The sequence below is a fragment of the Artibeus jamaicensis genome, unplaced genomic scaffold (genome assembly GCF_021234435.1).
Source record: "Artibeus jamaicensis isolate MK-2021 breed Jamaican fruit bat unplaced genomic scaffold, CSHL_Jam_final contig_548, whole genome shotgun sequence".
Classification (NCBI taxonomy): Eukaryota; Metazoa; Chordata; class Mammalia; order Chiroptera; family Phyllostomidae; genus Artibeus; species Artibeus jamaicensis.
In genome coordinates, this window is record NW_026521883.1 from 15,670,776 (window position 1) to 15,686,949 (window position 16,174).

Here is a 16,174-nt window from a genome sequence, read left to right on the forward strand (position 1 = left end):
CAAAAACAAATTAAGCAAACAAGTAGAACAGGAACAGAATCCCATAAATGGAGATCACATGGAGGGTTATCAGCGAAGGAGAAAAGGTACAGGAAATAAGTAGCATAAATGGTAGGTAGCAAATAGACAGGGGGAGGTTTAGAATAGTACAGAAAATGTACAAGCCAAAGAACTTGTATGTACAACCGATGGACATGAACTAAAGGGAGGAGTGAATGTGGGTGGGAGGAGATGTGAAGGATGAAGGGGAATAAAGGGAGGAGAAAATGGAACTACCGTAATAACACAATCAATAAAATACATTTTTAAAAATGAAAAAAAGATCCTTTGACCAAATCCCAGAATATTAAAAATTCACAAATGACCTAAAATTTAAATATAATATTCTTATGTAATACAAACTTATAAAATTTGTCATCCTGAGAAACAGTGCACGCAAAAATGTGAGCTGGTTTATAGACACTTAGAGAAGTTTCATAGTAACTAATATTTAACTTTCTACTCATAGTTAAATTCAGTAGTGTATTCATAGTGTAAATATATATATATCTTTTTTATATCAGGGGAATTGTGATGTAGCTTGGCATTACATTTTGCTGGTCTCCTTTTATTTATATAATAACTTATTTATTTCCACAAATAAATATTTATATATAAATACATATATATATTTAGTAATAATTTTGAAATTACAAAAAAAGAGAAAATTCTTACAAATGCTAAAACATAAGCCAATCACAAAAAGAAAAATACTGTATGATTCCACTTATATGAGGTACAAATTCACAGAGATAGAAAATAAATTGGTGGAGATAGGGGTAGTAGGGGAAACCATGTTCTCATTGAACACTAATAACATATAATAGAAACTCATTTGGTGATCTCATCCCAATGAAAATAATCTGACCATGATTTACTCGGTTTAGTATTGAATTGTCTTGTATCAAATGATTAATAAATACTAGGACTTGATATTGTTTTAAATTCATTTGTAAAAGGGAATATAGAAAAGATGGGTGCCTATTACAAAAACATCTCAAACAAACTTTGAGATGCATGAAATTCTGTGCAAACACATACTCAATTTTCATCAAGTGACAGTAATTACTTCCACGGCATGAAGGAAGAGCAAAGATTAATTAAATAAAATGATAATTAATTAAGCCACCAGCTGAAAAGTGCTACAAACCTAATAGTGGATATAGTAGGGGGTTCACAAAGGATGCTACAGAATAACAAGGATCTGACTAGGTTTTAAACTTAGAGCTCTATAGTTTTATTGTTAACATATCCAGTCTCTGAATAGAAGGTCGTGGCTGGCACTGACAAAGGCAAGAGTCATCTTAACCATCAATGAATAACTCCTTTCTGCTGAACACAATGGCCATACAAACATAGAAATATGACAGGAATATTAAACTTTCTAAAGCTTCAGCCATAAGATCAAGGTAAGCAGAAAAAAAAATCTTACACACAGAAAATAAACTTAATATAGAAATTATACATGTTGATCAAGATTTGAAAAAGTACTTATCAACAAGAAAATACACCATAGTTACAATTACAGTAATTAGGAGAGAAAATATTTCTAAGATGCATCTATACCATCTCTGCCAAATATTTTCTTTCCTTCTCATTTCCAGTCTATCTATACCAATTCAACAATTTTAGGAAGCAAGTTTCACAATTGACAGATTAAATTGGTAGATGTAAGAGAAAGTTTACCAATAATTAAATGGTAGAAAGAGTTTGAGTCTTGCTTAATTTTCTGATTAATCTCATCTATTCCTACTTAGTAAGATTAAGAGTTAATGAATAATTTAATATGGAGATTAAAATGACCCTTTTCTTTTTTAATCTTTTATATACAGAATCTCAAGTACATGCTTTTCTGAATTAAACCAATTAAATAAAATCCAATGTACAAATTTTGAGTTCATGTGTCCCCTTTTAAAAGGCACAGTATTTTTATTTCATATTTTCCAGTAAAGAATATTAAATTTTATATATTTAACTAAAAACAATGGCTTGTAAAATCAACGAAATTATCTGTTTCTTTCTTTTGTAAAACATTTAATAGAAAAAGTAATACAGCAAATCATAAATTACTATATACACAGTCAATTCCTTAAGAGGCTGGGACCCTAGAGAAGGAAAAAAAGGTAGAAACCAAGTTTTTGAGTTGTCAGAGAGCAAGACTCTTAGAAGGGCAAGAAAGCTTCTTGGCAAAGTTCAACATCTGGCATTACTCTCTTTTCTATAAAGAACTCAGTTACACTCTACCTGCTTCCTTTCCACTGCCCCTATCTTTTGTTTTTGACCAAAACTGTTTTCTTTTTTGAGTCAGTCATTGAGTCAAATTCTCTCATGTCAGATTCTATCCTATCTCTTCTTTCATTCTTCAAGCAGAGCACTATGGACTTCTACAAGTTTTTAACCATTAGCAAAAACTGGAAACATATTTTTTTGGGGGGGAGTTACTTTTGTATACTGTAAATACCTATTTCCCCCATATGGGCCCCAGAAGTACAAAGTTTGTGTACATAAAGCATTACTCAAGGTTTAGTGAGGTTCAGACAAGACCTGCCTGGAGGTAAAAGGGGTCAATAAGGAGCAAAGTTGCAGACCAGTTCCTTCTCTTCCCATTTGCCACTGCTAGACCTATAACCAAAATATCCTCTGACCCAGACTAGGAGATGAAGGAAAAGTGAGAAACAAGTCTGAAATTAGGAACATATTTTAGGTACTAGGAGGGAGTCTAGTGAGCCAAGAAGGAATGAAAGGAAGAAAAATGACACAAACAATGGAGAGAAGAGTAGTTAGAACAGCCCTGAAGCAAAGCTGGTAAGAAGAAACAAGTTAGCAACAGCCACTGGGCTTGTCATCATACCCAGATCTACCCCTGTGAAAAGAAGCATATATAAAGTTGGGAGTAACAGCACAGGGAATTGCACAGCCACCTAACTATCTCCCTCTCACAGACGCACACATGCACACACGCACACACACACTCTGCCTTGGTAGCACTACAATAAAATCACATCCTAACACCTATAAATCAGGGAAAGATAATATATACGATTGCCCTCTGCTATAGGGTGATGCAATCAATGATTTGATATAAAAAATCTCATTGGAGATAGCTATATCAGATAACCAAAGCTTTGAATGTGGCTCTCCAATAGTTTCTTTATTCAGTTTTATTTATGGAGTAATGATATTCCCTTAGGTAAGATTCAAAAGCTGCAATCGGTTGTTAAATAATATACACACACACAAAAAAAAACCTACCATCATCATTTTTGTTGTTTTTTAGATTTTTGATAGTCATGAAATACATTTACCAATGTGTTTTTCCAGAAATTCACTGTGAAATAGGGTCAATTGAATGTAACAGCAAATCTTTTGTTTTTTGCTATACTAATGACAAATAAAATAGAAAAGCTATGAAAATACTAAAACTGTAAAGAAATTTAAGAGAAGTTAAGACATGCTGCTTCATATAAAATATATAACATTGGATATAGAAATTTTTACTCATAAAAATTGACATTCTACACAATGAAGTTTTTTAAAAGTTTGATTTTTTTAAACATTCAAGAAAATAAGACTAGTAAATAGATGAAAAGCATTTGCCTTTTCAGGTCACCCTTTAAAATTCAGTGACAATTTCTGTTTGGTATTATTGAGAACAAAGATTTACAGGTAGGGATATTCTGGTACCAAAGTACACTAGAATAAGGTATGGTTAATTTAAAAAAAAAAACTAATCTTGAAAATGACTTTCAAACACTGTGAATTTACTGTGTTACTGTGATTAGCCACAACACATATATGTATATACACATATATGTATGTGTGTGTGTATATATATATATATATATATTCCCTGTAAAGATACAATTAAAAAGGATATTCCAGTCATTTAATTGAAGAAGAGTAGATGATCAGAAAAAAATGACAGGTCTACCTCTTTAAGAAAAATAGAAACTGCATGATGGCCAAGGGTTGAAACTAAGTTCCCAGAGCATAAGCAGGTATTTTGTACAATGTCAGGAGCTGTCCAGTAACGTAGGAGAGACATTCTAACCCTAACAAAGCTCTTGAACTGTCTCCAAACCACCTCTAAACTAGTTATCAAGTCTCTGGACAATGAAAACCTTTCCACTGCACCTGAGAGAAACTGCCTTGCCCTTCTCCAATCTAAATACCAAAGTTCTCACCTAAAAACACTGCCAGTTATTTTCTTCCATAGAGACACTAAAGACAGCCAACTCTTTTTAAAGGGTCTTAATGCCTTTAAATGCCCATACTGGTCTCACTCCGGATCAGTCTCAGAAAAATAATCTGCCTACTCAGCCTTTAAGTGGTACAATCCCATTAGATTTTATTTTATAAACATTTCCAAAATCTGACCTATGATCATTTTTAACATGATCATTTTAGTCCAAGCCACCATCATATCTGACCTTTATTATTACAATAGCACCCTGAAGGCTTTCCCTTCTTGCCCTTCTTACAGATTGTATTCTCTACATGGGGACTGGAATGAATTTTAAAAACAACTCAAATCATGTTAATCCTATGCTGCAAATCTACCACTGGCTTCCCCATCTCATTCAGAATTTAATCCACTGGTCTGCAATGTTTTACAGGTTCTGCCTGCAACCTCCCTCCCTTTATCTCCTACTATTTTCTTTTTTTAAATAAGAAAACTATTCTTAAAAAATATTTTATTGTTTATGCTATTACAGTTGTCCCACTAAAAATATGGAACACTTCACAAATTTGGGTGTCATCTTTGCATAGGGGCCAAGCTAATCTTCTCTGTATTGTTCTAATTTCTGTATATGAGCTGCTGAAGCAAATACTACTATTCTTTTTCTTGGATAAGTTTATCTCAACATGGACCCTGGCTTTTGCTCAAACACACCAAACATGCTTCCTCCTCAGGACCTTTCCACTTGCTCCTTCTTCTTCATAAAATGCTTTCCCATGGATACCTGAATGTTGGGGGCTGGGATAAGCCTGAAACAGGCTGATACAATCCGACCTGAAGGTTGCGCCTGAATAACAGGATGCTGCGGTTAGGAGCCATAGAACTCCCCCTCCTGGACATGCGGGTGGCACACCAATCAGTGCCTTGATCACGCGCCCGCCATGCACCCCCCGGCCAATCGCAGGCTAGAGCACGCTTTGAAGCCACCTATCCACTGCACTTCCTCCACTGCCCTCCTCTATATAACTCCCTCCATTTTGAAATAAAATTTGCAGCTTGATCAGAATCCTTTGTCTTGCTGCCATTCTTCGCGCCTCCTGTCCCATCCCCCTTCATCCGTTACAGGTATATTGGCGGACCCCGTTGACTGCCTCGCGGGCCGAGGCACCTGAATGGTAACTTCCCTTGACTTCCTTCAGGTCTTTGTTCAAATATCATCTTATGGGAGGAAGTTTTACTGTCTGTTTTCTCCCAGTACATTAAAGCTTCATTAAAAACAAAAAAGAATGTCATTTGTTTTATTCACTATTATATGTACAATGCCTAAGACAGTGCCTGATACACAGTAGGTACTAATAAAGATTTGTGGAAGAAATGAATGTATGAAGTGGAAATAATATAGTCCATTCAACAAAAGTGGGGCTGAAACTGGTTCCCTATTGGTTGGCTTCTCATTCCTCTTTATATAATAGTCAAAACCAATATCCTTAATAACTGAATAGTATTTTGAAAATTCCAGGGAGAAGCAGTTAGACTGTAATGACTCTATGGATTGGACAAATAACTACCTCCAAAGAGCAAAATTATTTAAAAGTTTTAGAGAAACCTAAAAGCTCACTAGGCTTGGTAGGTAAATCACACACAGAACTTAAGTATCACTACTTTGAAGTAACCTCGATCACATGCCCTTTGAAAAATCACTTGCTATTCACTATAGCATCACATTATAGTACAGTGCCATAAAATGAATTTCAAATAAGAAGTGTTCCAAAAGTTTTATATACTCAACATGATGTTGAAATATTTACAAATGTGGTAAGAAATTTAATGATTATCTTGAATTTGCTAACACTCTTCTTTTGCATTCCTTTAATCAGTCAGTTACTTATTGTATTAATTTCTACCTCAGCAATATTTTGAGTAACTATCCCAATTTGTTCTCTTCACGTATGTAGTGCTCTGGATCAGGTCCTATGTATTGCTGATTCTTCTAATTATGTTTCTGTTCCAATCTGCAGTTAACATTGCCAGCACACGTATCTTGCCATAAACACAAGTTGGATCACATCCAATCACTACTCAAATGTGATTCTCTGCCACTTCAAGAATAACATTCATACTCCTGAGCATAATATTCTGCAAGGTAGCCTCAATCTACATTTGCAGCTTCAGTACTTACCCAAAACTCAATGCTCCAAACCTCATCAAGACGTTAGTCACTTGCCAAACATGCCAAGACTTGTCACATACTTATATTCTGTTTCTTTTGTTTCCTAGGCCTAGAATATTCACCTTCATCACCCCCCATAGAATTTCTAATTTGAATCACCCTAAGATCAAATGCTCTCCTCTGAGGAAGTGTTCTCCATCTACTATTCTAAATTAATCACACTGTTTCAGAAATTAATTTGCACTTATTAAATCTTGAATACTCTAATTTTTCCATGTATATTCTACCAGTAAAACTTTATAATAAGCAACATATCTTGTTCATCTCTATGTTCTTCTGGTACCTAACAAAGTACAGTATTCTGAATCAAAAGGTTAACTACTTAAGAATACATAAAATTAAGGCATTCACATGAGAGTATGTTATAAAAATTCAGTAACTATAAAGATTAAAAAGAAAAGATCCAATAACTACTATTTTTAAACAGAATTATTATTATTCAAAGCAGCTTGCAAATAAATATGTTGGAGGAAATCTCAAAACTGACCTACTGAACTCAGGTTCCAATATAATGCAGTAAGCTCCTAAGAGCTACTGGAAATTGGGGGGGGGGGTGGATATAAATATAAAACAACTACCTAAAGGCTCTTGAGAGTGAAAAAAACCAAGATGACTTAGGTTGGAATTATAAACCAGGAAGAAGAGATCAGAATGAGTGAGTTTCTCTCTTTAACAGCTTTCAAAGGTCAGTACAGGTGAGTTTTTCATTCTTAGAGCTTTATCCTGCAGGCAAGCGGCAGCCATAGCATGTAAGAACTAAAATCCCCAATAAAAGGCCACTGTCTTTCTGGCTTGAAGAAAAAGAGGATAGAGACAGCACAAGCATAGCCTCCAAAAAGTAAGGATAGAATCCCAAAAAGGAGAAAAATAAAAAAGTGAATTCACTCCCCAAAACTGGGATTATCTTCTGGAGGGAGGACCCCTTACAGTACAGGTTTCCCCTACTAGGTGAGTGTTCTAGGAACCCATCTGTGTACCAGCTGGTGTTGTTGTGAGAGGCTGCATTCAGCCTCAGTGAAATTTTTTTAAAGATTTTTTAAAGATCTTTCAACACATTTGCCCATTTCATGATGAATGACTTATGAGTGTACCTGCCCACACCACACCGCTCTTGAGTGCGTGCTTAGCAGTTTTTGGCCAAAAATGGTATGACCCCCTGGCCCACCCTTCCTATTCACCTGATCTTGCCCCAAACAACTTTTTTTTTGTTTTCCCACATGAAAAAAAGTCCTCAAAAGGAAACAGTTTGCCAATGTGGAAGAGGTGAAACAAAAAATGGCAGAAGCACTACAAGGCATAAAAATCGACAAGTTCAAAAACTGTTTTTGAGCAGTAGGAAAAAAGTCTTGATAGGTATAAAAATAAGTACACAGTTTTTTATAAATAAATTCCAGTTTGGAAGTTCTCCCCACATATCTTACCAAAGTCTTTTTGGCTGAGCCATAGAGTATACATTCACAGGGCAGGCCCAAGGGAGTTTGCAGCTAAGGCCAAAAGAATCAAATTGAGATTTGAAGAGCTGCCAATCACAGGTAAGAGAGTTTTCATTTTGAGACTAATCCAATTAATGGCTCACTAAAATAAGAAAATCAACTCTTGGAGGAACAAGAAAGAAACCAAAATTTCCATAAATAACATTCACAATATCCCTAATACAATCTGACATTTCTTGACAATGAAATGTAACCCAGTCTCAAGAGAAAAGATTACCAAGAGAGGCCAACCTCAAGATGACCGAGATACTGCGATTTTTAGACAGAGAGACATTACAGCAGATACTATAACTATGCCAAATGAAGTAAAGGAAATATGATTGTAATAAGTTTAAAAACACGAACATTTCACAGAGACAAAAATAACAACATATTAAGTTTGAGAAAGCAAAGTATCTAAAATCTAAAAAAAATATTGTATGGTTTAAGAATGGAGATATGACAGGAAAAAGAGTGAGTAAATTTGATGTCAGATCAAAGAAATAATTCAATGTGATAAACAGGAAAGAGATTAAAAGATGATCAGGACTTTAGACATGTAAGAAAAGATATTTAAAAGTTTAACACAGGCATAATGAGAGAATGAAAAGAACAGGGAAGGTAAAAAAAAAATTGAAGCAACAATGGCCAAAAAGTTCACAGATGTGGTGATAGAAATTTACCAATTAAAGACACTAAGTCAAACCAAATCTAAGCACATCATACTCAAAGCTCAGACAAGCAAAAATATGAAGAAGACCTTGGTGGGAGAAAAAGAAATACATTTTACATACAAAAGAACAATAGTTCAAATTATTGCAGATCTGTCATCAGAAACTATGAATGTCAGCAGACGTGGAAACACATCTTCACAGCAACAGGGCAGAGGTAGGTAAAAAAAAATATCCTTCAAGAATGGAAGTGAAATGCATTTTCAAATAAAAGAAAATTAAGACTTTGCTGCCAGCAAAACTGCAGTACAATAAATACCAAAAGAAGTTCTTCAAGCTGAAGAAAATGTTATCAGAGAAAAATCTTGGCTCTCAAGGAAGGAAAGAACATCAGAAATAGTAAATATAAAATATCATTTTTTTTCTCTTTAACTTCTTTAAAGGTTATTTGACAAATGCAAATAAAGGAAGGCAGGGTAGGGGTAAATAGATTTATAAGGTCACAGAAATGACTTCATTTTATGTAAAGTGGTACAATATTAATTCTCAGTAGACTGTGAGAAGTTAATTATGTATATTAACATCCTTAGAGAGCCTTTACAAAAGCAGAGGCAGCACTAAAGAAACAAGTAAGTTAAAATGGAATCCTGACAAATTGCCAAATCCAAAAGAAAGAAGTATAGTCAAACAGAATTCAGATTGAAAAAAACAGGGAATATATAAAATAGTAGACCTAAATCCAACCACATGATAAAACATTACGTTTTTGTCTAGGGAGGAAGACAGACAAGCAATCAAATAGATACTACTCCCTTCAATGAAAACATCTCATTGCTAGGTGAGCTCCTGAAGTTCATGCTTTTGCTCTCTTGAATAAGACAGTTATATTTGGGTTTGGTGGTGAGAAAAGGAAGATGAAAACATTACAACTGCATTTGTGCATTTAAAAAAAACCATATAGTATTGTATCACTGTAAAAACTTCATGCAAAGATTTTTAGTTTGTTTTTATAGTACCCATTAGGATCATAAGTCAGTACCAACAAAGCAACTTCTGCATAACTATCAAGTATGTTTCAGTGGATTTTTGCTGATTACCTAACACAATTGCTATTTAAAAACAGCTGTGTGAGCAATTACTATTCTTAACTTAATTCCACAAACAATTCTATTCATTTCCTGTAATGAGGCCTATATACTCCCTGTGTTCAAGTCTTAGACCATTAATTCCTGTAATGGCAACACACTGCCTTTCTCTGAGGAACTCCATCAAAATGTTTTCTTCATATTTTTCCCATACCTATAAAATTCTCTGCCTCGTATACTTTTTAAAAGCCATCACTCATTTCTCCACAAAACAAAAATATACATTGGCCACCTTCATTCTTTACAATTTATTCACTCACTCATTATGAATCTCTTGTTACTACCTACCATCTAGCCTCTTCCTAGACCAAACCAGCAAAACAAAATACCAGGCATACAAAAGTCATTCATTTACAGGATAAAACTGAACTCTTCCAGGTCATCAAAGGTTATCACAAACATAAAATATAAAGGCCGTCTCTTGGTCTTCATTTCTTGGATCTCTATGGCAGACAGAGATCAGCAAACTTCTCTTGTAAATGACAAGTAAATATTCCAGGCTTTGTGAGTTATATGTCCTCTTTACCAACTACTCAACTCTCTTACTGTAGCACAAAAACAGCAGGTGATACACAAACAAATAAAGAGTAGCTATATTCTATTAAAACTTTATTTACCGAAAGAGGTTATGGACAATGGGCCCTATTTTGTTCACCCTTTTGGTGTTTTATGACATCCAATCTTATTAACCACCTTGCTTCTCTAAGATTTGCTGGCATTAACCTTTGGTTCTCTATTGCTACTTCCCCTTCTGTGTGGAAAAAAAAAAAAGAAGTACCTGCTCTTCATCCCATGTTCTTCTCAGTTTATACTTTACCCGCTGGACTGCTCATGTAATATGATTTTTACTGTCCCCTCTGAATGATCAGTTTTCAAGTGCACATTACCAGACTAAAGTTCAGTTCTGTATTCTGGGTCTTAAATCACCAAATTTCTGCTGGAAGCTTTCATTTGGTTTTCCTGCCATCACCTAAAACCCGTAATATCTAAAACCAAACTCTTCAGATAGCCTGCATCTCTTCCTCATATGCCTTTGGACCCTAATTATTAACATTTCTAATTCTGTATATAGTACTATAAAATACAGGGTGAGCAAAGGTAGGTTTACAGTTGTGAGTACATGAAACAGTTTATTCCTGTCTTATTTATTTATGAATTGTTGTATTATTTATCCTATTATGTTATTATTATTTCATACCTTTAATTATAAATTATCTTTTAGGTAATAATGGCTGTTAATTTACCCTACTTTGTGCTACCCCAATAGTTCAGATCAACCAGACTTGCAAAATTGCATCATCTTTAATTCACCCTTCACTGTTCCTATACTGAGAGTGCTCCTTAAGAATAACTCCTAAAGCAGCTTTTCCATTTCTACTGCCACCTTTTTATTTGGGGCTTTTGTGGTATCCTAATTAGACTTTTTTGCTAGAGTCTGTCTGAATATTCCTAAAATACTATTTCATATTTCTTCACCTGCTTATAATATTCTGCCAGTATAACATATTGCCAAGAGACTTAAAAAGTAAACATACCCAGTACCCACTGCCAATAGAATAATTCCCAAATTCTTCAATATGAAATGGAGTATCCTACTCACTTGTTTTACAAATGTTTACTGTCAATTATGCCAGGTTTTGTCCCTCCTATGTTTAAAGCCTTTGGAAACCCAGTTATAATTGCCTCTCCTCTTCCTACCCTAATAGCCAAAAATACTAATTGCCTATGATGACATACACATATTGTCATAGTTTAGGGAGAATTCTAGATACTGATGACACAGAGATACACAAGACACAGAGAACCTGTCTTCAAGGAGCTATAGAGTCCAGTGTCTTACCATTTAAACTGTCAATTGTAATGAGGAGGCATATTCATTACACACACAGTATCACTCATAAAAATTTCATTGCTCTCATTTCTTCGAGTACTTCTCCCTCCTCTACAGTTAGTAAGTCGTACTAGTTTAATGCTCATTTTCAATTCAACCTCGGCTGTACAACTTGTCCAATCTCCCTAATCCTGACTGGGTTCTCTTTAATACTGTATCAGTCATACCTCCAAATCCATGCCAAAAGTGTAGAAGTTGTACAGTTTTTATGAAAACACCACCTGATATGTGGTCGCAAATTAGTTTAAGAGCAAAGACCACATTCATCTTTTATTCTGCATCTGCATCACCTACAAGTGCTTCACCTACACAGATGAAGATTAATAAAAAACGTTTTATATACAAAATGACACTGCTAATTAGTGTATGGAAAAAAAATTCTAGTAGTAGCTATACCTTTACATTTGTCTACTCATATTCATTCTCCCCAGTCCCAATGATGAACAGCATGATTTTGTAAGAATCCATCATAAAGGATACAGCTGATAACCAAAGCACAAAACAGAAGCATCTAAACCAGATTGACACTGAAGTGAAACCCCTCACATTAGCACAGTGCTCTAATAGAATGAACTAACATCCTCTGTTTCACATTCATGTCTATTTATTGCAATAACATGTAAGCTAAAATTATTGCCATGTACAGACTAAAAAATTTTGAACTCTCATAATTACTGTCTAACTCATAAAAAATAAATTTAAGTCATTTAGAAACATCTACAATTTATACAGATGATTAATTACATCCACAAGCTATCCCAGCATCTAACTTTTGGAACTATTAAAACTAGTTTAAAAAGCTGGATATTGCCTGTGTAAATAAAGCCTATCATTCTTGAAATCTGTAACTCAGGCTATTTTTAGTTTAAAAATAGAGGACTACTTTGCAGGAGGGAAGAGGGTGGGGGGAAATAGAAGAGGGTATGGGGGGATAGATGATAAAGGAAAAAATTATAATAAAAAGTGAAAAAAAAGAGCTCTGTCTGGTGTGGCTCAGTGGATTGAGCTCCGGCCTACAAACCAAAGGGTCACCAGTTTGATTCCCAATCTGCACACATGCCTGGGTTGCGGGCCAGGTCCTAAGTAGGGAGCACATGAGAGGCAACCACACATTGATGTTTCTCTCCCTCCTGCTCTAATATAAATAAATAAAATCTGTTTTAAAAAATGAAAAAAAAATAGAGGACTACTTATCAAAATCATTTACCAGGAATCAAAGACATATATTAAAAATTACCCCTATTTATAACAGACTATAATCTTGACAGAAAAATAAAATCTGCACCTAAAATTTTACATATTGTCTGTAGGCATGTAAAATAGTATATATACCTTGGAAAACTGGTAGTTTCTTACAAGACAAAAATACACATACCCTGACACAATACTATCACTAGAAATTTACTCAAGAAAAGTGATAAAAATGTACACCCACAGTCTTTTACACAAATATTAAGGACAGTACTCATAATAGCTAAAACTGGAAACCATCCAGGTGACCATCAATAAAAAAAGATGGATAAAAAAATTTGGTTAATCAATGCAATACTGCTAAACAAAACAAAAAATGTATCAGAGGTAAATGCAACAACATGCATAAATCTCAAAAACCTTATAGTTAATGAAAGCAGATACAAAAATTAATTCTATTTATATATTAAATAAATATATATATCTAAAATAAAAAATGCAAAATCATAGTTATAAAAATAGAGTGGTGGTTTTGGGGGAGAGAGATGACTAAAAGGGAGTATGAGAAATCCTTATGGGGTGAGAAAAATGTTTTATAAAATAACCAAATGTTCAGTGACAATTTCCCTGGGATTATTCAATTGAAAATAACAACTATAAACTATAAACAAAAGATTTCAAAACAACTATTTGAAGGCAGGGAAGTAAAAACAAAAGTAGGTAGACACTGGAAAGGATTGATCTGATCGGTGAAAAAACAAATTTAGACACACTGGCTAACATCCAAATCAACATGGTTTGTCCAATGAGGACATCACCCAGTCAGCATATCATGTAGTGGGCTGAACGAGTAGAAAGCCACTATCATATTTGCTTCAAGAACCAGAAAATAGAATTTGAAAATTTCAGTGTGGCTTAGAAAGTAAGGAGGGGAAATACTTCTAGAAAGGAGAGTCACTATTTGGGAAGGTCCAAAAGGTTACATTAAAACTCCCCTTTAAGTCCTTGGCTGATCTCTAAACATCATAAATGTGGGGGACAATACAAGGAACCCAATGAAATTAACAGCTGGAAGCCTAAAATAACTGAGTATAAATTTCACATTTGGGTACTACAGAGGAAAGTAATTACAAGGGCTTAGTAAATAATTTGGGCTTTCCATAGACCTGCCTCAACAAAACCTAACATAACAGCAAGCCTCAAAATAATCAACCAATACAGTAACTACTTACCAGAGCAAAAACTTTGCAGGAGAAACCAAAACCTCTACAATATGTCCTTACACATTTCTCAATATGAATAAAAAAATAATAGATGTGTGGAGAAATAAAATGTGACATTGTCTAGAACAAACACTCCATACAAATATACCCCAAGATGACATAGATGTTGGAGTGAGCAGCAAAGGAGTTTAAAGCAGCTATTATAAATATTCAAAAACTTTTTTAAAAAATAGAAAAGATGGTCAGAATGAATGAACAGATGGGAGATTCTCAGTAGGAAAAAGTATTTGAAAAATGAGAATTCTAGAACTTAAAATTACAATATGTGAAATAAAATAATTCACTGAATAAGCTTTAAAGTGAACTGTAGGCAGAAGAAGAAATGGTAAGTGGAACTGAACACAGACAAATAGAAAATTATTTTAAGTAGAGAAAATATTGGAAAAAGTAATATCCTTACCTACCTGTTAGACAACATTAAATGGTCTAAAATACTTCATGTACCAGAAATAGAGAGAGAATATATATGGAAGGGTGGGGAATAAGAAAACTTCCTCAAATCAATACAAAACATTAACTTGCATTGCAGATCCAATGACCTCAGCAACCTCACACCAACATACACAATCATCAAAAGAGACAGATTAAGTCAGGGGAAAGTGATATAAAGGCTGACTTATCAGAAACAATAGAGGCCTGAGACAATGGAATGACCTCTCCTTCAAGTTCTAAGAGAAAAAATATGGTCAACACAGAATAATTGTCTCAATTATGTCATTAACAAGATGGGTAAAATATGAATTTATAATTTCTTCAGAGCTGCTTTAGGAAAAATAGGAAGAGAAAAACACTATAGTTTGATTTCACAGTAATCAAAAACATGTCTTCCATGAACTCAGCAAGTGATATGCACTCAATTCTAAGTGGTATATTCATTCCTTTGTCAGTCCAAAGTGGAAAGGCTTGAACCACATGGATTTACCCTTTTCTATATCCATATACAGTATTAAATATCTTAGTTGTTTAGTATTCTTCCCATTTCAATATCTGAATCCCTGGTCTAGTTTTCCCCCTGGACTTTCTTCAAAACAGCACTCTTATCTTTGATCAGGTGGGCTTCCAAATCTCCTGCTGTCCCAGAAAAACTTCCCAATTTCTCCCTTGGGAAAGGTATTTATTGATAGTGTAAGGAAAAACAGACATATTATAAATATTTGTATATTTATTCCAAAAGTTTAAAAGTGCCAAAAATGGATCTAGCTGATTTCTATCCATAATCAATTAGTTTCTAACTTTGTCTGTTCAGCTCAACAAAGCAGGCAGACTAGATACAGTTAACTTTGAAACTACCAAAGCCATAACAAGAGGATATGCTTTACAGTCAACTGAACCGAAGTACAATCCTTTTCCATTTTCTAGTTATTCCTGTTGCTTACTCTGTAAAATAGGGTTGTTAATAGTACATAACTCAGACTAAGGATGAAAATAAAATGAGATGATACTTAGAAGACACTTAGTGCATTATCTATCACACAGTAAATGCTCAATAAATGTAAGCTCTGAAACTTCAGAAGAGGCCTTTTCATTCTTATTGCAAGAGAACTCATTTGACAATCCTGTCACTGAGGAAAATTGTGAGAGGTAGGTTACCTGCTGCCTCATGAAGTGACCAGAACTAAGTTGGAGTTCCCATTTGTGGTACTCTTCAAATATCAGTTCGTCCCTGACTGAAATATGGATAGCCTGCAACAGCAATTGCCTTCCATGTTTAAAATTCCTCCTCAACATGAATGAATGATTATTTATAGTACATGATGTTATCTCTCGAAGTCTGACAATAGAGCAAAACAATGACACAATTGGGAACCCAACATAAAGGTACTCACCCCGTTTATAAACACATTCAAGTTTCACCAAAATCAACTTTGTTTTTACCTCTTTTTATGAGAATAAAATCCTAGAATATAGAAATATCTTCATATTTGGGTGTGGAAGGGAGGATTCAAGGTAGTAGGCCAAACACAGTTTAAACTGTATAACTTGAATGTAACATCTTTTTTCTTGCCTCAGTTTCCTCATTTGTGAAAATCAGGTAACAATGGCTCTGCCTCCTTAAATGAGATCGTATATAA

The 16,174-nt window shown here is 34.4% G+C and overlaps 1 protein-coding gene and 1 non-coding gene across 8 annotated transcripts in view; both read right to left on the reverse strand.

Moving 5' to 3' along the window:
* Positions 1 to 16,174, reverse strand: part of TCF12 (transcription factor 12) — a 389,260-nt gene that overhangs the window by 241,793 nt on the left and 131,293 nt on the right. The window lies entirely within an intron of this gene.
* On the reverse strand, positions 4,765 to 4,867 carry LOC119053507 (U6 spliceosomal RNA). The gene has a single exon (XR_005083310.2). It is a non-coding gene; the product is annotated as a U6 spliceosomal RNA (small nuclear RNA).